Below are 26,740 nucleotides of genomic sequence, written 5' to 3'. Positions count from 1 at the left end.
AAGCAGGTCACTGCAGTTGTTAAGTGAACCATACAATTGTTAGTGAACCTGACTTCCCCCATTGACTTTGCCTGTTGAAAGCTGTCTGGGAAGATTACAGATGGTCATCACATGACTGTGGGATGGTGCAACAGTCATAAATACATGCCACTGGCTAAGCACCTGGATTTTGATCACATGACCATGGAGATGTTGCAACAGTCGTTAAGTATGAAAAACCTCTCATGTTGAGGGCACCGTCTGGGGTTGGTTGCTGTAATCATTAGTAATGCTGATAACTGAGTACTGCAAAGCGTGTGCAAACAACATTGTCCGAGTTCAAATGCCCTACTGTACCGCTTTTTTCAAAATCTTAATTTTGTGAAGTGATTGCAATTAGTAAAGTGATGATTCCTTAGGCCCTTTTCAGTGGTGTCTCCCTTATCAAAGATGCATTGACTTTCTTTCCATTTACTCAAGTCACTTTGCTACTGCCTGAAATCATGGTCGGTTTTTGGAGTGGGCACTTTTATTTATATCTCTTTTTGGGGGTAGACGAATTATTATGTTACAGCGGAAACAGATATGAGTGAAATCTTATCAATGATTAAAAGAGCTCAGTTGAGGAAGGGAAAGTACAGACGGATGCTGAGTAAAAATTTTAAAAAATCTCAGGATGAGGTATTTGTTGTGATTCAGGGTCAGCCTGTGGGTTCAGCAGTTGGGTCGGATGACTCAGAGGAGGAGGAGGGTGTTGAAGAGCTTGCTGAGGGGGTTGAAGATCTTGCTGATGAGAGCCCTCAGCTAGGCCCCTCCCACCTGGTCACGACGGAGACCCAGCTGTGTGAGCCTGACAGTGTGGGTGAAGATGACCCACAGCTGGCCCTGTTCAAGGATGCCCAACACAGGAGGCAGTCAATCAGGAGTAAACAGAGGAAGGCAATGGGGCACCTCGGAAGGAGGCAGAGAGAAGCCACGCCCTGAACTGTATAAAAGGGGAATGCGTGGGAGGGCTGGTTTGCTGAAGGCAACCGCTTGATTAGTTCCTGTTTCATAGCTCCTGTTTCATGGTTGGTGTCTTGTTTTGCTCTGTTTTATGTTAATAAATTTGGCAGGCTTAATTCCAGCCTCTTGCCGTTTGTAAAGGGGTTGTCCCTGCCTTTTCTGCAGGGCTGGTAGCAGGCTGGTACAGAACAGTATTTTAGTGTAGCTGATCTTTAATTGTGGAAATATGGAATGATATTTGTAAATATTTGTCCCTTTGTTTTCTTTCTATTTTTGACAGAAGTCTGAGTATAATAACTAGGGAATCATTTAGTTACAGTACAGTGAAGTATTGGCAATTTTAGTTTCTTGCTGTCGTATTCTCTTCATATCCTGTTGTGCTCAGTATACCGGAAGGTGTAGAAACTGCAGCATAAATCCTTGACTTGGCAATAGAAATTTCATCCAATTATCTTACTGACTGGTCTTTATTACACTTCATCTGGTTTTCTGATTTCATTTCAGATTGGCTAACATCTGTTCTCTGGTGACAGTGGCAGGCATAGAGATTTATAGATATTCAGGTAGTTGCACATGTATATATGCATAATAAATATGCACTCCAGTATAATCAATTGCCATTTCTAATACCAACTATTATTATACAAGAAGTGAGTTACCATTGCTTTCCCCCTTGTTGCACTGTTCTTTAAGATGGCTGAAGAATTGGGGGAAAGTGCAACAAATTAATTCAGAAAGCACACATTCCTGCAATCATTCAAAAGTGAACTTGTTGACTCGACAAGCTCAATTTTGAAAGCAATCTCCTTTAGAGTACAGAAAGGTAATAAGTGAGGAATCTACAAAAAGACCCCATTTACAAAAAGGCAGGTAGGTGGCGTTTATTTTCAGCAGAAAAACCACATTTTCAGTGTCAAAATCTAGACATTTTATTGGAGCTGCAACCTGGACTAGGCACGTTATGAAGAATGAAGGAAAAATTTCTTCCAGATGTTGACTTGCACACATCTCTCTCCTATGGGCAATGTTTCTTTGTAAAATTATTTTCATCTGGATAATGAATATCAAAAATGCTGTCCAAAATTTCCGCAGATGCATATATTCTACTGCTTTCTTAGAGATAAGACTAGAGCTGTGCAAAGCATTCCAAAGAGGTGCTTCAAAGAGGTATTTCACAATAGGAAGACCTTCCTTTGAAGGGTTAAAGTAGCTGCATCCTTTGAAAGATCAAATGTCACTGCTTCAAATGTTGTTCTGTTATCTCATTGCTTATACAGATACCTTCAAACATATTTCTCCAGGACTGCCAGTGAAACAAAATGGATGTGCATGTACAAACCCGTGGAGATAGCTGTGATCAGCTTTCAAAGCTGTTACATGGTCCTGTTAAAGGATGCAGCTATTTTAACACTGCAAAGAGGGATTTCATTTTGGCTGATGTGCTTTATGAAGTATATTTTTTGAGTGCTCTGATCAGGCTTAGTACAGACTTGTAAAACATTAAGTGTTCATACCGCTGTTTTTGTTTTTTCTCATCCAATGCACATTAATGCATTTAAGCATGTTAGAGACTATAAGAAATTTTAGGATTTGGCAACTTGTTTTATAGCTAACTCTGATAAAAAAATTGCATCTATAAGATATTAAAGTATTTTGTTATGGTTGCTAGTTTAGATGTAATAATTTAAATTCTTGAACATAATTATAAACTGCTTTTTGTTATTTATTGCTGAAATGAAGAGAAAGCCTGTTTGTAAAAATGGATGCCTCATATTTTTATTGTATTCTACAATTCTACTGGAAGCATTTTACTTGTTCAGAAAGAGCATAACCATTTCCGCTGTTTGGAGATTTAAACTATGGAGAGGCAACTACAAAATCACAGACAGGTATCAAATGTGAAAGACCCGCATGCCAATTGAAGATTAAAATGTGAACTGACAATTAATTCCAAATAAATACAAAATATTCCCTCTTTTTGTTCCCTTTCAAGATCCATTAAAGTGAGCTGTAGGTATTTGGTAGATTGTAAGTTGAATAGATATTATAAATAAAATCTACACTCCCGTTTTCCAGAAAATAGGAAATAATTATTTATTAAAGTAGACCCTCTTCGACTACATTCTCAGTGGTTGTATTTGTAAACAATGAATTTTTTTTAAAACGTTGGCATCATCCTGCTTCACAATTTATAGGTGATGTAGGTGTTTCCAAGTCAGGAGAATACCAGGTAGTTGCATTTTTATAGGTGTCAAGGGGTATGCTACAGAGGAGAAGTATATAAATAAAAACCTTAATATATATATTAAAAACCTAGACAAAGTGATGAATTGTCAGCAAATAAAATTTTTTAGAAAATACTGTATGAGAAGTTATTTATTATTTACTGTCCAAGTATCAAACTCCCAGAGAGACTACAAAGAGGCAGAAGAGAAAAAATAAATCAACAGCAGATCCACTGTGGAATAAATACATAAATGGCTAATGTATTGCTCCATCATTTTCATGTTTTTACTCAGGACTAAGTAGAACATTGTAAGTGATAATTTCACTGATATTATGTGTTGCTTTAAGAGGATGTTTGTTGTGCAGATCATGATATCTAATGCATTTTATTGTGATTAGGAATTACAAAAGTAGGCGGGTGGCCAAAAACCAAAATGAAATTGTCAGTCATCAATTAAAGGTAAAGGTAAATGTTTCCTCTGTCCAGATGTGTCTGATTCAAGGGGGTAGTGCTCATCTCCTTTTCTTAGCTAAGGGTACCAATGTTGTCTGAAGACTCTTCCATGGTCATGTGGCCAGCATGAGTATATGCCAAAGTACATGGGACACTGTTACCTTCCCACTGAAGTGGTACCTATTTATCTACTTGCATTTGCATGCTTTTGAACTCACAATTATTGTGGAAATCACAAAGCAAAAAAGCCCAAATTTCATATCTAAAGAGAAAAGCCTTTGTGCCTGGCTGAGGAATTCTGGGTGTTGAAGTCCACAAGTCATAAAAGGGTCATGTTTAAAGACCTCCGCTCTACAAGAACACAAATGCTGGGAATATAAATCTTTCCATTTCCCACCATCCAGTCAGAGCTGAAGAAGCTTCTTGGATGAGAAGTGAAACAAGAAAGTCCAGTTGCCTCCTGAAAAAGCACCTTTGGGACAACCATGACCTGGATGACTGAGAATTTCCAAAGACCCCCTGTTTCTACGGTGTGACAACATACAGAAACTTCAGAGAACATTCTGTTATATTAGGATGGTGGCTTCTCTATCGAACTGAGGCTGAAAGAGCCTCTTTGGCTTGATATGAAGAGGGCAGCCTTTATAGGTAGTCCTTGACTTACAACCATTCATTTAGCACTCATATGAAGTTATATGGAAAAAGTGACACCCAGTCCTTGCACTTATGACTGTTGCAGCTTCTTCAGGGTCACATGAACAAAATTTGGGCCTTTGTCAACCGACATGTATTTGCAACACTTACGGTGTCCCGAGGTCATGCGATTGCCATTTGTGATCCTCCCATCTGGTTTCTGAGAAGCAAAGTCAATGGGGGGGTGGGGTAGGGACCTGAATTCATTTAAGACCCACGCGATTCACTTAACAATTCCAGTGATCCTCTTAGCAAACAGGGTGTGACTCACTTAACAGCTGCCTTGCTTAGCAATGCAAATTCTGGCTCCAGTTGTGGTCGTAAGTCGTAAGTCAACGACTACCTGTAATTGCTCAAGTAGTATTAACTGCATGTTCGACATTAGATCTGTATAACATCCAAGTTATACTACTTTTGTCAAACTCTTAAAACCATCTGAAATGAGCTGTGATGTTCTGTCCTTCCCATTCTGCTTTTTTTTAAAAAAGAGATCCCTACTCCCATTCCTTCCAGCCCATTGCTTGCTCAGGCCTTACTCAACCTACCCTGCTGCCTATAAAGACAAGTGATTTAATGCTCCTGCAGAGGTGAGGGAAGAGCTGTGAAGGCTGACAGAGCTAGGCTGCTATATAAAAACACCTCCATGCCTCATAAACTTGGCTTATTATTAGCAACTGGAGTTAGATCACATAGAGTCAGAAGGTGAGTTTGAGCCATTACACTTTAATTTGTCTTTGCTTTCTTCACAAGGGAAAAAAATGCCTTGGAGGCAAGTTTTTGATATGTTAAAAAGAGAAGGAGAGAAGGGTGTTTTTTTAAGGATCAGCTCTGGGATTATCCCTAAAAGAGAGCTTGGATTGAAATGGTAAAATCAGAGCAGCTCAGAAAGGGAAGCAAATGAGACCTGGCAATACCACATTCTCTTTCTTGGCAGGGTGTGTGTGTGTGTGTGTGTGTGTGTGTGTGTGTGTGTGTGTGTTTAATAGGTAGGTGTTAGGCAGAAATTCAAGCAATATTGCGTTTTAACAAAGAGATGGCAGAAGAGCTTTACTTCTTGATTTTCCAGCCTTGGTGTGGAAAAGAGCTGAGGAATGGAGACATGATAAGCCATTCCCTGTGAGAGTGTTTAACTTCATAGATTAAATACTTGAAAGCTTTCCAATGAATAGGATTGGCAATTGGCAAGGTTCATGTTGTATCGTAATGCCAACCATATAAGCTTTTCACCTTGTCTGATTGTAGGGGAAAGAGGTTACCTGATTTATAGGGGAAAAGCCTTAAGCTGTTGATGACATTAGCAGTGTAAATGTCAGGGTCCATAGTATGTGGTATGTCCATATGCTGTAATATCACCGTACTTAACATTATGGAACTGTGACCAAAACCTATATTGGTCTACTGTGTTATTTTAAAACACAAATGGTTTGTGTGTTATGTTTGTCCCATGGAGATCTCTTGAAAAAGCCTGGTTGATTACTTAATTTGCTGCTATAATATACAAAAACCTTCAGATGCATAGTTCCTAACAGAGATTTGCACTAACGTAGCACAGTTTTCCTATCCTCTGATTGCACTTTAGTTGCATGGATTTTGCTCCCCCAAATTGGCTGGGAATTCCTTTCTTCTGCATGTTTCCCCCCACTTTTTGTAGTCAGATTGAATGCCTGCAATGAAGAATTGTACTAATAGCAGTAGAGATGGATGATCTACTCATAATGTTTAATTAAAATAGTTATGTAAACGTTGCTCTTATATTGTTTTTTCAACTAGGAATTGTTCAGATTACTTTTATGTGCCTTTTGTTTCTCCTTTTTGGTGCCAAATTCGGGAGAATTTTTCCTTTTAATGTTCAAGCGTTACAGTAGTTTTAAGTGCTCAAAGAAACCTTTACTCAAAGCAGATGGTGGCGTTTAGCTGACCTGGCTTGATCTTTGGAAGGTGAAAATGGACTAAGTGGGATCAGACCTTATTATTACTTGGAGGGAAATCCATTGGGAAATCTAGGGCTGTAGGCTAAATTGAAAAGCGGGGAGGGAGAAACCCACTCTGAAAGATGGAAGTTGAGACTTTGGAAAAAATGCAAAGAGGAGCAACTAAGATGATTAAAGGCCTGGAGACTCAAACATATGAAGAACAGTTGCGGGAACTGGTTATGGCTAGTCTAGAGAAAAGAAGGACTAGGGGTGACATGATATCAGTATTCCAGTATTTGAGAGATTGCCATAAAGAGGAGGGGGTCAACTTATTTTCCAAAACACCAGAGGGCAGGACAAGAAACAATGGATGGAAACTGACCAAAGAGAAAAGCAACCTGGAATGAAGGAGAAACTTCCTAACAGGGAGTTCAATTAACCAGTGGAACAGCTTGCCTTCAGACGTTGTGGGTGCTTCAACATTGGAGGTTTTTAAAAAGAGACTGGCAGCCACCTGTCTGAAATGGTATAGGGTCTCCTGCTTTAAAAGGGGGTTGGATTAGAAGACCTCCAAGGTCCCTTCCAGCTCAATTCTGATTGATTGACTTCTGTACTGCTGCTATGGGTGCATCCAGGAATTGAGATTGATCCAAGGGAAATGTTTTCTTGTTAAAGAAAACATTAAATATACCCCCTCTTTTAAAAAAAATTATCAGGCTTCAATCCATAGTGCCCTAGATTGCTTTTCATTCTTTTTTCCAAGAAAATAATTTAAAGTTGTCAGTGGTAATATCTCTGTCATTCATTACAGATGCAGTTCTATTTTTATACCAACCTTTTGGTCATAATATGGTTCTAAGCTAAAAAGGTCCAAATTTTATCCTGGTATTGTTGGCTTTGAGGAGTCCTAATATAGGCATCAAGCAGTAGAGAAGAGAGGATTACCAGAATCAGCAATAACAAATCTATCTATTTAAATGATCATGGGTTTTTTATTACCGTAATTTTCATCAATGTGATTCATATAGGGGAAATGTTTACTCAGGTTGAAGCATATGCCCAGAAGGATTTAAGACTTTTCAAGACTCTATAGCAGGGCTTTTCAACCTTTTCACCCATTGTACCCCCCCAAAAAAAAGAAAAGGAAAAAAGTGATGAAATACAGGTAGTCCTCGACTTACAACAGTTCACTTAGTGACTGTTCAAAGTTGCAATGGCACTGAAAAAAGTGCCCCCCAAGCCACAGCTGAGCAAGACACCTGCCTGCCTGCCCGGCGGCGCTCTTCTTCCTGTCCGAGGTTTTCATTGTTGTGAGCATTTCTGTTGAGGATTGGCAGCAGAGGTGGGTTATGTGGGGGTGTTTGGTTTTTATTTCCCCCATCTGCTGGGTGGTTGCAGCAGGTTTTGGTCACTTCACATGACCCTGGGACACTTTGACCATCATAAATATGAATCAGTTGCCAAGCATCTGAATGCTGAGATGCTGCAACATTCCAGCTGATCGGCACTTCTTCTGGGCTCAGAAGCGCCAGGATCAGTGCCAAGCTCCAGCTAGAGCCTGGCGCTGATCTTGCCGCTTCCACTGAGCCCTGACAGCCCCCCAAAAGCACTGATTCTGGTGCTTCCGCTGAGCCCTGACAGCCCTGCTGCTCCAGCCATCTCTTGCTCAGGCTTGTGCGGTGCTGCCACCGGTTCAGCTCAATCCCCTCCCCTGTTACCACTTTTCTAGGATGGTCACATACCACCTGCCAGGTGCCAATGTACCACAGGTGGTACCCGTATCACTGGTTGAAAAGCTCTGCACTATAGGTGCTATATCTCATTCCCAACCTATGAGTGCTTCATGATATTTGTTCCTGGTTGCCAACATGATGCCATGTTACTTAATATAACAGGTTAGTTAACACTGTAGAGTTCATATTTTCTGTTCCTGTGTCCAATATTTGATTAACTTACAAGTCCTACTTTGTAAAACCAGTCTTTCTGCTTATTGTAACCTGTTCATCCGGAATAATTTTAGCCGGTAACTCTTATATTTTAGGAAACACACAGAATGGTTGTATTCAAATGTATCCTAGCTTCTGTCACTGACATTGATTCTTCCCTTCCATTTGCAAGGTGTAACCAGCCACATCTCTGAAACACTGGGAAAATCTCAAAGCAGACTGACTGCATACTCTTGGCAGGGGTGGGCAACCATACTGGCTCAGAAATTCTGATAATTGAAGTCCACAGATTATAAAGAATAACAGAGTTGGAAAGGACCTTAGAGGTCTTCTAGCCCAACCCCCTGCTCAGGCAAGAAGCCCTATACCATTTCAGACAAATGATTCTCCAATCTCTTCTTAAAAATTTCCAGTGTTGGAGCATTCACAACTTCTGGAGGCAAGTTGTTCTACTGATTAATTGTTCTAACTGTCAGGAAATTTCTCCTTAATTCTATGTTGCTTTTCTCCTTGATTAGTTTCCATCTGTCGCTTCTTGTCCTGCCCTCAGGTGCTTTAGAGAATAGCTTGTCTCCCTCTTCTTTGTGGCAACCCCTGAGATAACACTCCTATCATGTCACCCTTAATCCTTCTTTTCATTAAACTAGACATGCCCAATTCCAGCAACTGTTCTTTATAAGTTTTAGGGCCATAGCTGCCCACCCCTGCTCATAGGAGTTACAATGGCTGAACCTTAAGTGAATGATCCACTGCAAAAGCAGAAATTATTTGAGTGTTACAGCACCTAAGATGAAACTGGGCTTCTTCAAACAGGTTCATGGATTATAGAAGCTGTACTCCATAAAGTAGTAATGTACTTTTTGAGTACACATGAACTGCTGTGGTATGATCAGCTCAAGATCAGATTAACTGTTAAGTTAGCTCAGGAGTTCATGGCTTCCATGATGGCCATGGACCTGACCCAAGTAATTCAGGGTCCGACTCATATGGGGGGTCACAATCTCGACCTGGTGTTCCTGTCTGGACAGTGGCTGAATGATTTGGGAGGGGGTTCACCAACTATTGTTCCCCTGTCATGGTCCGATCATCACCTCCTGCGGCTGGTCTTCCGTTATGCCACCCCCCACCGCTGGGTTGCGGAACCGACCAGGTGGTTCCGCCCCAGGCACCTAATGGATCCAGAATGGTTCCAGATGGCGCTTGGGTCTATACCCATTGCCCTCAGTCACAGCCCAGTCGATGCCTTGGTGGATGCCTGGGAAAGGGTGGCTGCCGAGGCACTCGACTGTGTTGTACCCTTGCGACCCCTGACCCGGCGCAGATCCCGTTGGGTTCCATGGTTCTCTGCAGAGCTCCGGGAGATGAAGCATCGGAGACGGGGTCTAGACAGCTGTTGGAGGTCCAGCCATTCCGAATCTGACCGATTGCAGTTAAGAACCTTTGTAAGGTCTTATCTTGCGGCGATGAGGACAGCGAGGGCTAACTACTTCGCTGCCCTCATCACATCCGCAGATAATCGCCTGGCTGCCCTGTTTAGGGTGACTCACTCCCTTCTTAATCAGAAGGTGAGGGAGGAGCCCTTGCAGGGTTGGGCCGAGGAGTTTAGTCATCATCTGGCGGACAAAATCGCTCAGATCCGGGCCGGTTTGGACTCTGACTGGGCAGAGTCTGACATGGAGGAATCGGACGGTCTTGAGCATGTTATCTGGACTGAGTTCGATCCTGTTTTCCCTGATGATCTGGACAGGATTATGGAGAGGCTGAGCTCCACCACCTGTTTATTGGACCCATGTCCCTCCTGGCTGATTTATGCTGGTTCCAGGCAGTAATAACTGCCTCTTTGAGGGAGGGTGTTTTCCCCGCCGCTTTGAAGGAGGCGGTGGTGAGGCCCCTTTTCAAGAAGCCTGCCCTGGACCCAGCAATTTTAAATAATTATCGTCCGGTCTCCAACCTTCACTTTTTGGTGAAGGTTGTTGAGAGTGTGCTGGCGCATCAGCTTCCTCTGTTCCTGGAGGAAACTGATTACCTTGACCCGTACCAATCGGGCTTCAGGCCCGGGTACAGCACAGAGACGGCATTGGTAGTGCTGGTGAATGATCTCTGGCGGGCTCAGGACAGGGGTTGTTCCTCTGTCCTAGTCCTATTAGATCTCTCAGCGGCTTTTGATACCATCGACCATGGTATCCTACTGCGGTGTCTCAGGGGGTTGGGAGTGGGAGGCACTGTTTTACAGTGGTTCTCCTCCTATCTCCTGGGCCGCTTGCAGTCGTTGTTGATGGGAGGGCAGAGATCTGCCCCAAGGCCTCTCGTTTGTGGAGTTCCTCAGGGGTCGGTTCTCTCTCCCCTCCTGTTCAACATCTATATGAAGCCGCTGGGCGAGATCATTCGTGGTTTCGGGGTGGGGTATCATCAGTACGCTTTTTTTCTCCACCCTGAACCAACCCAGCGATGCCCTCGCCGTGATGTCCCATTGCCTGGATGCGGTCTGGGTCTGGATGGGGAGAAACAGGCTTCGTCTCAATCCTGCCAAGACTGAGTGGCTGTGCGTACTGGCATCTCGGGTTAACCAGTCTATTCCACCTTTGATGATGGGGGGGTGAGGTGTTACCCCCCCGTTGATAGGGCTCGCAACTTGGGTGTCCTCCTCGATTCGTGGCTCAGTTTTGAAGATCATATAGGAGCCGTGACCAGGGGGGCCTTTGCCCAGGTTCGCCTGGTGCGCCAGTTGCGGCCCTATCTGGACTGAGATGCCCTATGCAGAGTCACTCATGTGCTCGTGACCTCCCGGTTGGACTACTGCAACGCTCTCTACATGGGGCTGCCCCTGAGGACCACCCGGAGGCTTCAGCTGGTACAGAATGCAGCCACGCGAGTTGTGATGGGGGTTTCCCGATACTCCCATGTAACACCTCCGCTCTGCAAGCTGCATTGGCTTCCAGTTGCCATCCGGGTGAGATTCAAGGTGCTGGTAATGACCTATTAAGCCCTAAATGGCTTGGGTCCGGGATATTTGAGGGAACACCTGCTGCCGGCATCAAGCTCCCTTCATCCAGTGCGCTCCCACAGGGAGGGCCTTCTCAGGGTGCCGCCTGCAAAAGATTGCCGGCGGGTAACACCCAGGGGGAGGGCCTTCTCTGTGGGTGCGCCTGCCCTTTGGAACCAGCTGCCCATAGAGCTTAGGACTGCTCCTGACCTTCACTCATTCCGCCAGGACCTGAAGAGCTGGCTCTTTGAGCTTTCTGGCCAGGACTGAGAATTTTAATTGTAATTTTATTTAATTGGGTTTTAATTGGAGTTTAATAGGGGTTTTATTTTATTCAAGGACTAAATTTAATTATTTTAATTGTTCTTAACTTTTGTAATGTGTATTGTTATTTTAAATTCCTTGTGAACCGCCCTGAGTCCTACGGGAGAAGGGCGGTATATAAGTCCAATAAACATAAACATAAACATAAGATGGATGATATAGATGTCACCAATAGGGATGCTGGAGAACAGATTATCCTGATCTCCTTTCTCCTCCAGTCCTTGGTAATTCTGCATCTTGTTGGGTTTTAATCTTCTCACGTGAAACTTCAACTTGCTCTGCTCAAGTTGCTCTGCCCTTCTACATGAAACTTTCAGTTGCTCTGCTCATTTGGAGTACACATGTTCCTGCTGCAGAACTGTAGAATTTATTTAAGTGGTATCAAGTAGTTCCTAGGTAAGAAAAGTAATGAATAGTAGCAAAGTAGTGCGTGTGTGGGAAATTGTGTGCACCCTTAATTTTGTTTGCTTTTCTAAAGTTAGGTAGAGGACATTCTCTTCCTTGAAGTAAGATTCAGCTGCCAGTCAGTGAGTTTCTTTAGGTGGCATTGAGGCAAGAGCATAGGGAGGCCATTTGCTTTAGGCGGCAAATATCCCTGGGTGAGCCGAAACTGAGATGTACAGTAACAGTTTTCTGGAGTGCAGAACCTAGATATGTGGGTTTTTCACAATGTGAGATGAAGTTCATCTCTTTGCCCTAAACCTAGCTTGCAGTTGCTCAGTTCTCTGATCTCCAGGTACATGGAGAAGAAACCAGCTTTCTTCATGTCCCAGTTTTGCTTGATTGAAAATATGCACCGGTAACTGCAAAAAAAAAAAAAAAAAGGTGTAGAAGAACATTTGTGGATGGAGAGAATGAAGAAGAGGGGAATGTTTGTTGGCAAATGATCTATATTATTTTCAGCTCATGGGCAGTAAAAGAAGACATAAAGAAGTTCTCAGTGTGCAGCAGGCGCATGATATAAAAGCAACCATTAAATTTTAGTAGTAACTAAAATAAAGGCTACAGTACAGGAGTGTGTATATGTGTTTATGAGATGGAGAAGGAAGGAAGGAAGGAAGAAAAAAAGAGAAAGAAAGAAAGACAGAAAGACATTTAATTGCAGAAGTATATGAAGCTTATGCTTTAAGAGCCGTGGAGGTGCAATGATTAGAATGAAATATTGCAGGCTAAATCTACTGGTGGCCGACTGCCAGTTTGAATCTCACCAACTCAGGATTCACTCAGCATTCTATCCTTATGAGGTTGGTAAAATGAGGATGCAGATTGTTGGGGGGCCATATGCTGACTCTGTAAACCACTTGGAGAGGGCTGTAAAGCACTGTGAAGTGGTCTACAAGTCTAAGTGCTATTGCTATTTTGTTACAGAAAACCCCCAATTCAACACACCCATTCTATGCACTTTTGCCAAAACAGTATTGCTGAACTGAGACCCCCTGTTCTTTCACCATCTTTATTTCCCAAGCAATGCTTGAAGATGATCTGACTTCACCGTCAGTGCCACATGGTATTGAGAACCAAGGAGTAAAAAAAAAATCATTGTCTTGCCACAGGGCTTGCTGCAATACAACAAAACCTTTCAGCCTTCCATTCCATGCAAAAAAGAAGTGAAATAAATTATCTGCAGCATGGAGGGGGGGAGGAGGCTTTTGTGGGTGGGGGAACTGAACAGGGAACGAGCCATCTTTCTCCTTGAAAGACTTGTTGGGATGGCTGCAGGTGAGACAAAAGTTTCCTCAGATCATTAACAGCCCCCACCCCAATGTTTCACAGAGCCATTGTTTCTTATAGAAAAAAGTTCTGACATGGTTTTGACCGCAGCTAAGTGGAAATCAGCTGGCTCAGCTGCTTAACAGGGATAATGCCATAGGAGATAGAGATACCATGAGGTGCCATGAGCATGTTTATTGTGGATCAGGGTTGAAGTAGAGAGATAGTTGCTGCATTTGACAATTGCTATGTCATTGGAATGATTCTTCTGCCAATTGAAATTGGTTATTATATCTACCAAGAAATATTGTAGTATTGTACTGTGAATATAACATTGGAAGTAAGTAGTCATTCTTAGGGTTTTTAAAAAATATTTTATTACTTTTCTAATTTTACAATTAAACATTTAAAAAGCAACATGGTGACTGGGTAATCAATAATTCTCTTTTTCCCTTAATATCTACTAACTCATATTGAACTAATACAGTTCTTATTATTATCAACTAAATAAAACCATTTTTGTTACATTTATCAATAATTCTTTAACTTATGCGTATCTTAATTGTGTTTGCATTCAATCTTATATACATCAATGTCCTGTTATTGCTTTTTTCCCAGGCTTTAATTTCCCCTTAATAGTCAACTTAACATTTGGTATGTTATAATTTCCAAGCTTTAGGTGACCAAAATTTCCCTTATCTCAACTTCTACATTAAGGTAGATCACAACCTACTACTTGATAAGATAGAAAAATGTGGGTTAGATAGCATCACCATAAGATGGATTCGTAGCTGGCTGACAGGCCGTACTCAGCATGTGGTCCTAAATGGAACTGCATCTACATGGAAGGAAGTGTGTAGTGGGGTGCCCCAGGGCTCTGTTCTGGGCCCAGTGCTCTTCAACATCTTCATCAACGATTTGGATGAGGGGATAGATGGGGAACTCATCAACTTTGCCGATGACACCAAGCTGGCAGGAATAGCCAATACTCCAGAAGATAGGCTTAAAATACAGGAAGATCTGGACAGACTCGAACACTGGGTGCTATCTAACAAAATGAAATTCAATGGTGAAAAAAGTAAGGTTCTACATTTAGGCAGGAAAAATCAAATGCACAGGTATAGTATAGGGGGTACCTTGCTCAATAGTAGTAACTGTGAGAGGGATCTCGGAGTCCTAGTAGACAATCATTTCAGTATGAGCCAGCAGTGTGCTGCAGCTTCCAAAAAAGCCAACACAGTGCTAGGCTGCATTAACAGAGGGACAGAATCAAGATCACGTGAAGTGTTAATACCACTTTACAATGCCTTGGTAAGGCCACACCTGGAATACTGCATCCAGTTTTGGTCACCACGATGTAAAAAAGATGTCAAGACTCTAGAAAGGGTACAGAGAAGAGCAACAAGGATGATTGGGGGACTGGAGGCTAAAACATATAGGGAACGGTTGCTGGAATTGGGTATGTGTAGTTTAATGAAGAGAAGGACGAGGGGTGACATGATAGCAGTGTTCCAATATCTCAGGGGCTGCCACAAAGAAGAGGGAGTCAAGCTATTCTCCAAAGCACCTGAAAGCAGGACAAGAAGCAACGGATGGAAACTAACCAAGGAGAGAAGCAACCTAGAACTAAGGAGAAACTTCCTGACAGTTAGAACAATTAACCAGTGGAACAACCTGCCTCCAGAAGTGGTGAATGCTCCAACACTGTAAGTTTTTAAGAAGAGACTGGACACCCATTTGCCTGAAATGGTATAGGGTTTCCTGCCTGAGCAGGGGGTTGGACTAGATGACCTCCAAGGTCCCTTCCAATTTTTTTTTCTTCTTCTTCTTCTTCTTCTTCTTCTTCTTCTTCTTCTTCTTCTTCTTCTTCTTCTTCTTCTTCTTCTTCTTCTTCTTCTTCTTCTTCTTCTTCTTCTTCTTCTTCTTCTTCTTCATCATCATCATCATCATTATTATTATTATTATTTCCCCCTTTTTATAACAAAATCTAATATTTTAAATACACATCTTATCTATTTGCATATAATCTTATTCTATTTTCTAAAAAATAATCTATTTTCACCATATTAAACCAAAAATCTATTAATCTTATTGCACATCTTTTTTTAAAGAAAAGTTTATTGGTTTTCTAGTTTTGCATTGAAATATTGGAAAAGCAACATGGCGGCTGAGTTGGTCAAAAATTCAATAACATACAAATATCTTTAGTACAGATCTCAAACTATTACATTAAATATTTTCCCTCTTTTCTTCTTAGTATTTACTGTCTCATCTTTAAATTAGTACAATTCTTATTATATCAATTAAATAAAAAATTACTTTCTTGCATTTATCAATAATTTTTAGTTTACACATATCCTAGTTGTTTTAACATTCACTCTTTTTAGACAACCAATGTCCTGGTTAATTTTTTCCAATTTTTGGTTTCCCATTAATATTTATATTTCACGTTTGATATTTATAATTTCCAAGTTTTAAATAACCCCAATTCCCTTTATCACAATTCATCACCAGATCTAATGTTCAGAATACGCGTCTTATCTATTTCAATTCTCACCATCCTACATCAACTAATTACCGTATTTTCCGGCGTATAAGACGACTTGGCGTATAAGACGACCCCCTACATTTCCTGTTAAATTATAGGGTTTGGGCTATACTCGCCGTATAAGACTACCCCTCTTCCAACGCACACCAAATAAAAATTAAAAAACATCAGATTTGATTTTAATATGGTAATTTTAATTCAAATGCTTATGACATGCATGTACTTAGTAGGAAAACTGTCACTTATAAACATAAGGCTGTTTGTCATCAAACATGTAAACATAAAACAGTGCAAGTGGATTAAACAACAACAATAATAATAATAATAATAATAATAATAATAATAATAATAATAATAATTAATAATAATAATAATAATAATAATAATAATAATAATAATAATAATAATAATAATAATAATAATAATAAAAGTTGGAAGGGACCTTGGAGGTCATCTAGTCCAACCCCCTGCTAAGGCTGGAAACCCTATACCATTTCAGACAAATGGCTGTCCAGTCTCTTCTTAAAAACTTCCAGTGTTGGAGCACTCACCACTTCTGGAGGCAGGTTGTTCCACTGGTTAATTGTTCTAACTGTCAGGAAGTTTCTCCTTAGTTCTAGGTTGCTTCTCTCCTTGACTAGTTTCCATCCATTGCTTATTGTCCTGCTTTCAGGTGCTTTGGAGAATAGCTTGGCTCCCTCTTCTTTGTGGCAGCCCCTGAGATATTGGATCACTGCTATCGTGTCACCTCTCACCCTTCTCTTCATTAAACTACACGTACCCAATTCCAGCAACCCTTTTCCTATTTTCCTAATTCACTTTTTCACTTTTCCTAATTCACTCTAAAGCTTTCCCTGCGCAGAGCCTTAAGTAACCCCAGCTGGCTGCAATTAGTGCAGGTTCTCATCCCACCAGGCTCAAGGTTGAGTCAGCCTTCCATCCTTCCGAAGTTGGTAAAATGAGGACTCAGATTGTTGGGAGCAATAAGCTGACTTTATAATAATGCTGCTTGTGGGGGGGGGTGAAAGCTCTAATAGGCAGGCATATACATAGAATGAAGGCTATTGCTAAGCACATTGATTTGTGCTTTAAATTGTAAGCCACCCTGAGTCTTCGGAGAAGGGTGGGATATAAATGGGATTAAAAAAAAAGACCAAATGGGAGATCCGCTCCAGGTTTTCCAGCCAGCCCGCCCAGTTCCTGAGTCAAATGTGTCCTTAGAGCAAAGCTGCTGCTCTGGCTGTGCATTCCCCACCTGCCTACAGCTGCTCTTCAACTTTAGAAGGAAAAAAGCCCAGACCCCAGCTTGTAAAAAATCACAGACTGCAGCTTCTATTCCAATTGGTCCCGCTTTCCCTGCACAGACTAAATGGAAGATCCGCTCCAGGTTTTCCAGCCAGCCCTGTCCCTAAAGTTTCAGCACCCGGCGTATAAGACAACCCCTGACTTTTGAGAAGATTTTCATGGGTTAAAAAGTAGTCTTATACGCCGGAATCTATGGTAGTAATACAATATAATATTCTTATTTTCTGGTAATTTCCAGATATCTTAAATTTAGTAACTAAAATTCCTCCTATTTCAACAGCTTGTAAGCCGCCCTGAGTCTTCGGAGAAGGGCGGGATATAAATGGAATTAAAATTTAAAAAAAATAAAAAAAATTTAATACTTCCTTTTTCTGTTAATATCTACTATCTCATATTTAAGCTAATAATTCTTATTATCGCCAGGTAAAAAAATATTTATTACATTCATCGATTGATTTTTTTAGCTTATATATATCTTAATTAACTTTACATTTAACCTTTATAAGCAAATCAATGTTCAAATTTAACTATTAATATTTATACTTCTAAGTTATAAATAACCAAAGTTTTCTTTATCTCATCTCATAACAATATCTAATATTTCAAAGTACACATCTTATCTATTTTTGAGTATATTCTATTTTAATTCACACAAATAAGTCAAAACCCCAATTTTCTTCAGTCTTATTCTAGCTTTCTTTCTTTGCCAAATTGTCTTCCATGTCTGTGCTTTAGAGTCATCAAACACATCTTCCTGTATTGTTATATAGATTGTTTGACATTAAAAAACCATCTGGTTGCCAGTTTTTTGAGAGGACTAACAAATCGTCTCTTTATTTTTCTACCTCGACGTAGTTGTCCTGAACTGTTTATCTTCTCTTCAGTCTGTTCTTCTTCTTCATCCTCAGGTTCTTTCTGATTTATCTAGAAAGTCTTTTCCTTTTTCCATATTGTCAGTCCTTTTCTGGGTTTTCCATTGACTGTATTTGTTGATCAGTTGAATCTTCTGTCATAATCTTTAATTGTTCCTTTTCTGTTATATTCTGTGTAGTTGATTTTTCAGATGTAATCAAAGTTTGAGTTTGTATATCTGGGCTGACACCTTGTTCTTTTTTATAACCTCTTATTTCATCAGTAGCTGTAAGAATAGTTTGATGAATTGCTTTCAACATAGAGAGAATCTGTTCTTGATCTTCATCCATATTTTCTTAGTAATGTATTAGGTTAAAAGCTTTACAATCAGAGAATGCAAAAAAAAAGATTTTGTCACTGAATAAGGAACACAGCTGGGTTTCTCTCAAGGTTGCATAACTCTTATCTATTGTCTGGGCTGCTGTCCAAGTCTCTTTTAAACAATAACAAATTGTAGTATCAGGTTTAGCCACAAGATGTCGCCTCTACCCTTAAAAGTTTTCTTTTAAATCTGAAGTTTTTATAATCTTTTCAGTTTTGTTTTTTCTTATAAGTAAAAACCCCAATTTTCAATAAGCATAGAAGATCTTTTAGTTTACAAACTTTAAAAAATAGAATCCCAATTAGGATAAAGTTATTCTTTCAATGTTTTAAACTCCCTTGGATAGTCAGTCGCCGCTGTTTCTAGAGGGAGGGGTAAAATCTCCCTTCCCTCTCCACAGGGGAAAAAGTACTTAAGACAGCTTATGCAGGTAAAGAAAGTAGTTAGGATTTAAGAGAGGTAGATCTCACCCAGTCTCATCCACGCTTCTTTAAAATTGCCTGATAGTAAGTTTGACTTTGCCTGTCTGCAGCCTACTGACGAGCCATATTGCTATGGCCGGTCTTTCATCCGCCGGTTTGGAGGCTGCCCTGGATCAAGCAGAAGAGCTACTGCCCTCCCGTGATTGAACAGGGATCCCCTCCTTGCTGGTCACCCCTATAGGGAGACTTTCAACCCTTTCCAGGGTCCCTCAGTGAAGCAAAACTGAACACGGAAGACGGAGCTTGCCTTCCGGATCGGCTGCCTCGGCAAACCAGAAGCCCTTATTGCACATCTTACCTATTCAATTATAATATTACTTTATTTTCTAAAAAAATATCTATGTTCCACCATATTCAACCCTCTAATCAATAGTATAGAATCCCCTCTAATAAATCAAAACCCTAGTTTCTTTCAGCCTTACTCTGGCTTTTTTACTTTGCCAACTAACCTTCTATGTCAATACTTTTGATTCCTCAAACAGTTCTCCCTCTATTATTATTATATGTATTATTTGAAATAAGAAAGACCATTTAATTACAGTTTTTCTGGAAGAACTAGCTTCATTGTATTCATTTAATCATCTCCCTATCACTCCAATTTCCCACAATTGTCCTGATAAGTTTATCTTCCACTCAGTCTGTTCTTCCTTTTCCTCAAGTTTCTTCTGATTTATGAAAAAAGCTTTTTCCATTTTCAATGTTGTCACTCTCTTTTCTAATTTCCCCGTTGGTTGGATCTGTTGGTCAGTTGGGTCCTCTGTCTTACTATTTAGTTGTTCCACTTCTCCTGTTGTTTTCTGCATTGTTAAGTCTTTAGTTTTAGTCAAGATCTGGGTTTGTATATCTAAGCTGGCATCTTGTTCTTTTGTGTTGCCTCTTATTTTGTTACACGCTGAAAGAATGGTTTTGTGTATTGATTTCAACATAGGATTTTTTTCTGATCTTCATCCATATTCCCTTGATAATGTATTAAGTTGAGGATTTTAAAATCAAACATTAAAAATAGTTTTTTTTGTTTTTTATAGCTAGGTATGTGACATCTATTTCACGCGTTGTAGGTAGTCTTATAGTGGAAATTGTTTATAGTCCAAAGTATTCCATCATCTTTTTTACTTCTCATGTAAAAAAATAGGAAAACAATTTCCCACAAATAACTCTGAAAGTCAATAAAAGTTTATCTTCATAGTTCAAACAGGCCACATATACTACCCTGCAGTTCCTTCTTTACAGCTGGGTTTGTCACACGTGGTATCTGTCAAGGTCGAGAGAGTTTTTTCTAAGTTCTGGACTTCAGACCAAGTCTCTTTTAGTCAATAACAAGTTGTAGTATCATACTTCACCACAAGATGTCACTGATGCCATTTAAAACATTTAAGTCCCGAGTTTTAATAATAGTTTTTCAAGGTGTATTTCTTTTCTTTTTAGATAGAAACCAACATCTGTGAAAACAGGATGGTTGAAAAACATATGGGCTTGACTGGGAGTCTGAAAACACCTTAAAAGGAGTTGATTGCAAGCCATTTGTCTAATGTTTCCAAATTTTACTGAGTAATGAAGCTATGAGCTGAACTTGACTTGACATGGTTTTACATCTTAAATGTACTGGTAAACATTTGAGAGAATAGCACAGACCTTATGTAAGGACTTGCCCCAGTGGTTCCCTCAGGAAAGCAAAACTCTTGACTCCATTGAGTTGAATCAAAAGAATTTTACTGAGAGAAAGTGGTTGCAGAAAAGTCAGGTGGAATCTGAAGGTCCCGTGCAAAGCACAAAGCAAATCTTCCCTTTCCCCAAACCCAGTCCCCCAGATTGCAGCCAATATGATGCTGCAAGGTTGTTTTGAGAATGCTGAAGTGCTGGGCAAATAACAGGTCACTCTCAGCACATGGTGACTTTAGAACCACGCTGGAACTGGCTGGGAGGCAGTCTGCTCTGTCTCTGAAGATAATCCCTAATTCCCAAGCAGTTATGGTAAAAGCATGCAAAAAATGCCAGCAGGCCTTCCTTCTCCCCTTTCATCAGAATGACAGGATGTGATGGTGGACCTGACACCTTATTTTGCACCTAAGAAATAGTAGTAAAGGTGACAAGTTTGTATCTTTCAGGATGATTGTGGAATGCATCATAAATTTGTCTGTCATCCTAATATTTCTGAAATTAGTTTATCTACTACCGTACTAGTGCAAGCATGAGCATTACATTTTTGAACTGCTATTTTACAGCTCCCAGAGGTTTTACAATTTTAATTAAGTAAAAGTTCTCACTGCTTTAATTGCAACTAGGAAATGGTAGACATCTTCCCCAGCTGGTGGCAGAATTTATCTATTGGAAATCAAATATAATTTGATCTCTGTCTCAGCAGTAACTTTTACAAAATTTAAACTGCGGATGTGCTTCCCATGCTTGTGGGTTTTTTTCCAGCATAGATGCGTAATATAAAGGATGGTAGGGTTTTTTTAGTCTTAAGACTTGTAAAAGTGATGAACTGATAATAAAATGCATTTGGAACACCATTTTATTGATTAGAAAACTTCCTATATAAATGCACCCATAGTTTGTCTTTGGCCAGAATTTGTGACTAAATTAGGTAAATGAACAAATAACAAACATCAGAAGTAGTGAAGCTTCCTTGTATAAATATTCATACTAATATTTAGTCATTGCAAGCACATTATATTCCAAAAGGATTTCCTTCACTTTTTGTGTTCTTTGGATGATTAAAAAATTAAAAAGTTTGAAGTAACACTGATCAGAGATGCCTCTCTAGAGAGGCATATATTATTTCTTTACCCTTTAAAGCCTAAAGCAAAGTTATTATTAGAGTTTTGTTTTTGAGAATGCTCTCATGAGAAACCTGACTGCTTTTGTGTGCTTTGTGATTTGAAATGACAAAGAAGAGGAATTATTTACCACAGGATGTGGTGATGGCCATTGACTTTTTCAATGGCTTGGAAGGGGGGATTGGATACATTCATGGTGATCAGTCTATTAATCTTGAAGTCTCAGGATTATTTCTGGGTTGGGATTAACATGTCTTCATCCAAAGCCATCTATTTATTTATTTATTTATTTATTTATTTATTTATTTATTTATTTATTTATTTATTTATTTATTTATTTATCTTCTTACTTATTGAATTTATATGCCACCCATCTTGCTGTTTGTAGTGACTCTATGCAGCTTACAATATAATAAAAAATAAGATATAAAACCTGTTATAAATATAAAACCCGATTAAAATTATGAAAGATGTGTTTACTTCAGTTGCAGTGGAATAAGAATAGGAGAGGTGTGTGCCTTTGTCTCCTGCTTCTGAGCACCCCAAAAATCTAATCTAGCAGGTCTATTCTGATGAGGTTGTATGTCTAGCTTCTTATGGTTAAATGGTTACAATGAGCAGTAAGACTGTGTATTGGTTAGTATCTATCAGTATAACTTAACTGCTCATAAGGACGGTGACTGGAGACAAGAAGTCTCTAGATGCATTTTCTGGCATCCTGTTTTCAAGGGCATGAAAAATTTCCAGTATGGGAAGAAAGCTTTGGCAGCTACAAAACAGAAGATGAGACAAGTGAGAAACGTTAAGGCAGAGGTCCCCAACCTTTTGGGCAACCGGGACCAATTCCATGGAGAAAGGTTTTTCCATGGACCGGAAAGTGCATGGTTTTGTGTGCTGCCTGCATCCCACGGATGGGGCTTTGCTTGTTTGTGCTAGCATGCCGCCGCCTGGTACCAGTCCTGGGGGTTGGGGACCCCTGTGTTAAGGTATGGCCTCATTGTGGGGAGCATTTGATTATTTTATTTATTTATTTAGCATATTTATACAATTTCCCATCTCACAACCATATGCATACAATCCCTAACAATCTGAAAACACTATGCTGTGTGCTGGCCTCCTAAAAAATATCCCTAGTGGATTCAATAGACTTATTCTTAAATAAGAAGTTATAGAACGATGATGAAAGCAACCCCAGAACAGGTCTGAAACAAGAATAGCTTTTCATTTGAAGCAGTACAATAGTAGAGAGACAGTTTGGTATTGTGATTAAAGGCTCCAAGCTAGAACCCAGGAGTCAGTGAATTCTAGTCCCACTTTAAGCACAAAGCCAGCTAGGTGACTTTGGACCAGTCATTTTCTCTCCACCCGGGGAAGCAGGGAAGGGTAAACCACTTCTGAAATCATTCTAAGAAAATTACAGGGACTTGTCTAGGCAGATACCAGGAGTCAAGATGACTGGAAGACATGAACAATAGAACAGTCAGGGCTTTTTTTCTCATAGAACGCTCAGAACAGAGTTCTGGCACCTTTTTTGGATGGAACCTTGTAGGGTAGGCAAGGTGGGTTGTATGACGTGTGAGTTCCGGCACCTTTTTCTTTTACAAAAAAAGCACTGACAACAGTACAACTGGACTTGGAGAACTCTATTATGTAAAATGTCTGTTCCAGTACAAGATGAAATAAGTAAACAAATATGAGAAACAATCCATTTTAATGAGTAAGTTAACAGAGAAGTTAGATCTGTTTAAAATTGATTGATTAAATCTGTACTATTGACAAGCAAATCATATGGTGTCCTTGGTGCTCTCTGAGCTTGGTTGATTGATTGCAGATGTATCATTACCCAATTAGGTAACATCTTCAGTGCTAGAAGTTAGGGGTCAAGCTCTTGTACAGAAACAGAGCAAACCTCACCTTCTAGCAATGAAGATATTGCATAGCTGGGTAAGGAAACATTGAGTAAGGAAACATGTCTGGAGGCAACCAACCAAACTTGGAGAGCAGTAAGGACTCCACAGTTCAAGCCTGAGCCACATATCTCTTCTATTGCTACAAGCAAATCAATAGAAATCCAATATACTGATAACTTAAGACGCTTCAGATTTAACTGGAAGTAAACAACACCATAAATATAACAATCTCTGCATCTGTAAGTATGTTTTATATGGGCTTGGTTGTCAGAATTAAAATGTTACTTTTTATAGCTATGACAGATTAAATCAGGGGTCTTCAAACTTGGCCCTTTTATGACTTGTGGACTTCAACTCCCAGAATTGCTGGCTGAGGAATTCTGGGAGTTGAAGTCCACAAGTCATAAAAGGGCCAAGTTTGAAGACCCCTGGATTAAATCATTGAATACATACGGGGATGGATCTGCAGATTAAGCTCAGTTACAATAAAAGAGTTTGATTTATTTATTCATTTATTTAATTTGAGTTAGATTTTGCCACCCAGCTCCAGCTCACAGCAACAAAATAATAAGTATATAAAAGAACAAAAAAAGATGTTAAATCTGAGTCAACAGTAACAACAGTAACAAACATATCAGACCCCCAGCCTAGCCCAAAGCCTGGGAGATGCTCTAATTTTAGTTATCAGAATTAGAACATAGTGTGAACTCACTTCCTTCTTGTCCTGCAACTTGTAGAAGAGGAGAAGTAGGACAGAAGGTGCAAGGCAAAATGTATAGAGCATAAGATGTAAACAAGCACACCATGTGAACAGGAAGGCTGTATTGCTTAATGATGTAAAAACTAAACAGATACTTTTCAATACAATTGCAGTGGCAGTGCATTTAAGTAGTGTATAAATTCTGTAAATTTCTCAATAGTTCCTGCTTATTGAAGGTTTCCTCCCCTCCCCCTCCCCACCACCACTGCATTAACAAGCACAAATTTGAAATATCTTTTTTGTGGATTATGAGCGTTTATGAAAACTGGGTGAAGGTTATTAATCTGTACTACTTTCATAATGAGACTGTCTTTCTCCGTGTTAATACAGATTGAAAAGAATATCATGCTAAATCTGAGATCATCTTCACTTCCTTTGTATTAAAAAAGATTTATTTTTAGAAGTGGACCACAGCCCATTAATATGGTTTTAATGTTGTCTGGAAAGCTCTGCCTGATTATTGACCTCCCCATCTCTCACTGTGCCCTACAAGGAACCTCCAGATGGCTTTCCTCTGGCGTTTTGGAGGCTTAAGTTTTTTGAAGAGAGGATAAATTCACCCTTAGGTGAATCTCCGCTTTTGCTAATGGAACCTGAGCACAACATGATACTATTTCTAAGCAGATACTTAGAACGGTCTCTGTGTTTCTGTCTGAATAGCCCAGGATTTAAAATGCAAGTTGGGGCGGGGGGGGGGAAAGAACTTATTATGAAATGCAGTGTGCTGTTAATAAAAATGCTATGCGACAACCGATGGGTTGGGATGGGGGCATTGCTTACTTTGCAGATGGGATTCGGAACAATTGATCCAGCCAGTTGAACGCTGGTGGCTGTGCTGAGCCTCCTCCCTCATTGGCTTCCTTCTGCCTCTCTCTTCACCCATGCCTCTCCCACATCTATTTGATAGATGGAACGCAGGCTACAAATGTACACATGAGCTTGCGGGTTAAAGAAGGGTGAGAGGGGTGTGTTGCTGATGTCATCCATCAAGCATCATCCAAAGGGCATTCTGCATTGCTGAGAATGTCACATGCTGCTCCCCCAGCTGAGAGCAAATTCCATCCAATTCGGGTAGCTGAAACATGTGTTCTTCCCTCGGAGGAAAAGCTTTCGATGCATCCCCAGCCATATGCTCTTGATCCTTTGCAGTCAGCCTCCTGCTTTCCTTTTGTACTCCTCTCCAGGTTGGGAGGGACCTTGGAGGTCATCTAGTCCAACCCCCTGCTCAGGCAGGAAACCCTATATACCATTTCAGACAGTCTCTTCTTAAAAACGTCCAGTGTTGGAGCATTCACAGCTTCTGGAGGCAGGTTGTTCCACTGGCTAATTGTTCTAACTGTCAGGAAATGACAGGAAATTGCCAGGAGCTTGTATACCACCCTCCCTCCCTCCTCTTTTGCAGGCAGAAGGTTCTCCATGTTTTCCTTCACTTTCTCCCCATGAACAGACACCAAAAAAGGTGTCAGAGAAAAATGAAACAGCAAATGTTTCCTTCTCTTAATATATCATGCAAAAGCACATCACCTCTGTTCTCTTGTTGTGTGTCTTCAATTCCAATAGCTTGCCCTGCGCACATTCCTCCGAATCACATGCTTGGAGCAGAATGCAGCTCCTGAGGGTTAGAAGTCCTTATCTTCCATTTCCATATGGATAGCATTGGGGGTTGGGGGGGTGGGGTGGGGGTAGGCTGTGTGGAGGCAAATTTGTTCAGATTCTTTAAGGGTCTGCCCTCCCCACAACTTCTTTCCCTCCTTGATACAGCTTGTGTTCCCATCTTTACAGTATAAAAGGGGAAACAAGAGAAATGCATCCTATTGAGAAAGACAGCAGATTATTCTTATGATAATAGAGGCGTTTCCTCAGTTTTATCTTCCTACCAATGGTTTGTTGGACCCACTGTTTAAAAACAGAGAATACCCCATCCTTTGGACCAGCTAAATATGTTCCCCTAAGGCTTGCAGAAAAGTAATTATTTATTGCTTATTATTTTACAGGAACTGTAGTCCACAAATCCAAGTTGTGTAGGATAAAAATAGGTTCCAAACGTTGCTGTGTGCACGACTGATGGAAAGAAGTTCTTGCCAGTAATTATGGGCTTTTTTTTTTAAAAAAAAGGCCATTTAAAAATTAATTTCCATTCAGTCTGATTAATGTCTCAATTAAGTCTCTTCAGGGGGCAGTTGGGAAATAGCTGTATCCAGTTTCCCCAAATTCTGTTCCCTGTATTGAATCAAAGTAGCTGTCACCTTCCTCATCACTTTTTTGAGGATTCTGTTGATTCAAAGTCTTGATCCCATGTTTTTTTCAGTTCTTGACCACGTGTTGCCTTCCTTCCCCCAGAGGCACTTTGAGGCTCTACACTTGTTAACATTTTGCTTCTACTGCTGTAACTGGTAGCTTTTTTCTGCTACTGGTGGTGGTTTTTTTTACTTCGATTTCACAAATATCGCACAAATAAGTGCCAGAATAAGCACGGAACCTATTTAAT

At 40.2% G+C, this 26,740-nt stretch overlaps 2 protein-coding genes across 2 annotated transcripts in view; both read left to right on the top strand.

Annotated features, from left to right (window-relative positions):
- Nucleotides 1-26,740, top strand: part of TSPAN4 (tetraspanin 4) — a gene marked incomplete at its 5' end in the record, with an annotated part of 735,824 nt that overhangs the window by 329,734 nt on the left and 379,350 nt on the right. The window lies entirely within an intron of this gene.
- The window catches only part of CRACR2B (calcium release activated channel regulator 2B), a 794,336-nt gene that overhangs the window by 491,464 nt on the left and 276,132 nt on the right, over nucleotides 1-26,740 (top strand). The gene's annotated exons all lie outside the window — the stretch shown is intronic.

This window comes from Vipera berus (assembly GCF_964194415.1).
Source record: "Vipera berus genome assembly, chromosome: 1".
Lineage (NCBI taxonomy): Eukaryota > Metazoa > Chordata > Lepidosauria > Squamata > Viperidae > Vipera > Vipera berus.
The sequence above is the reverse complement of the archived record's forward strand: the minus strand, read 5'-3'. Positions and strand labels throughout refer to the sequence as shown.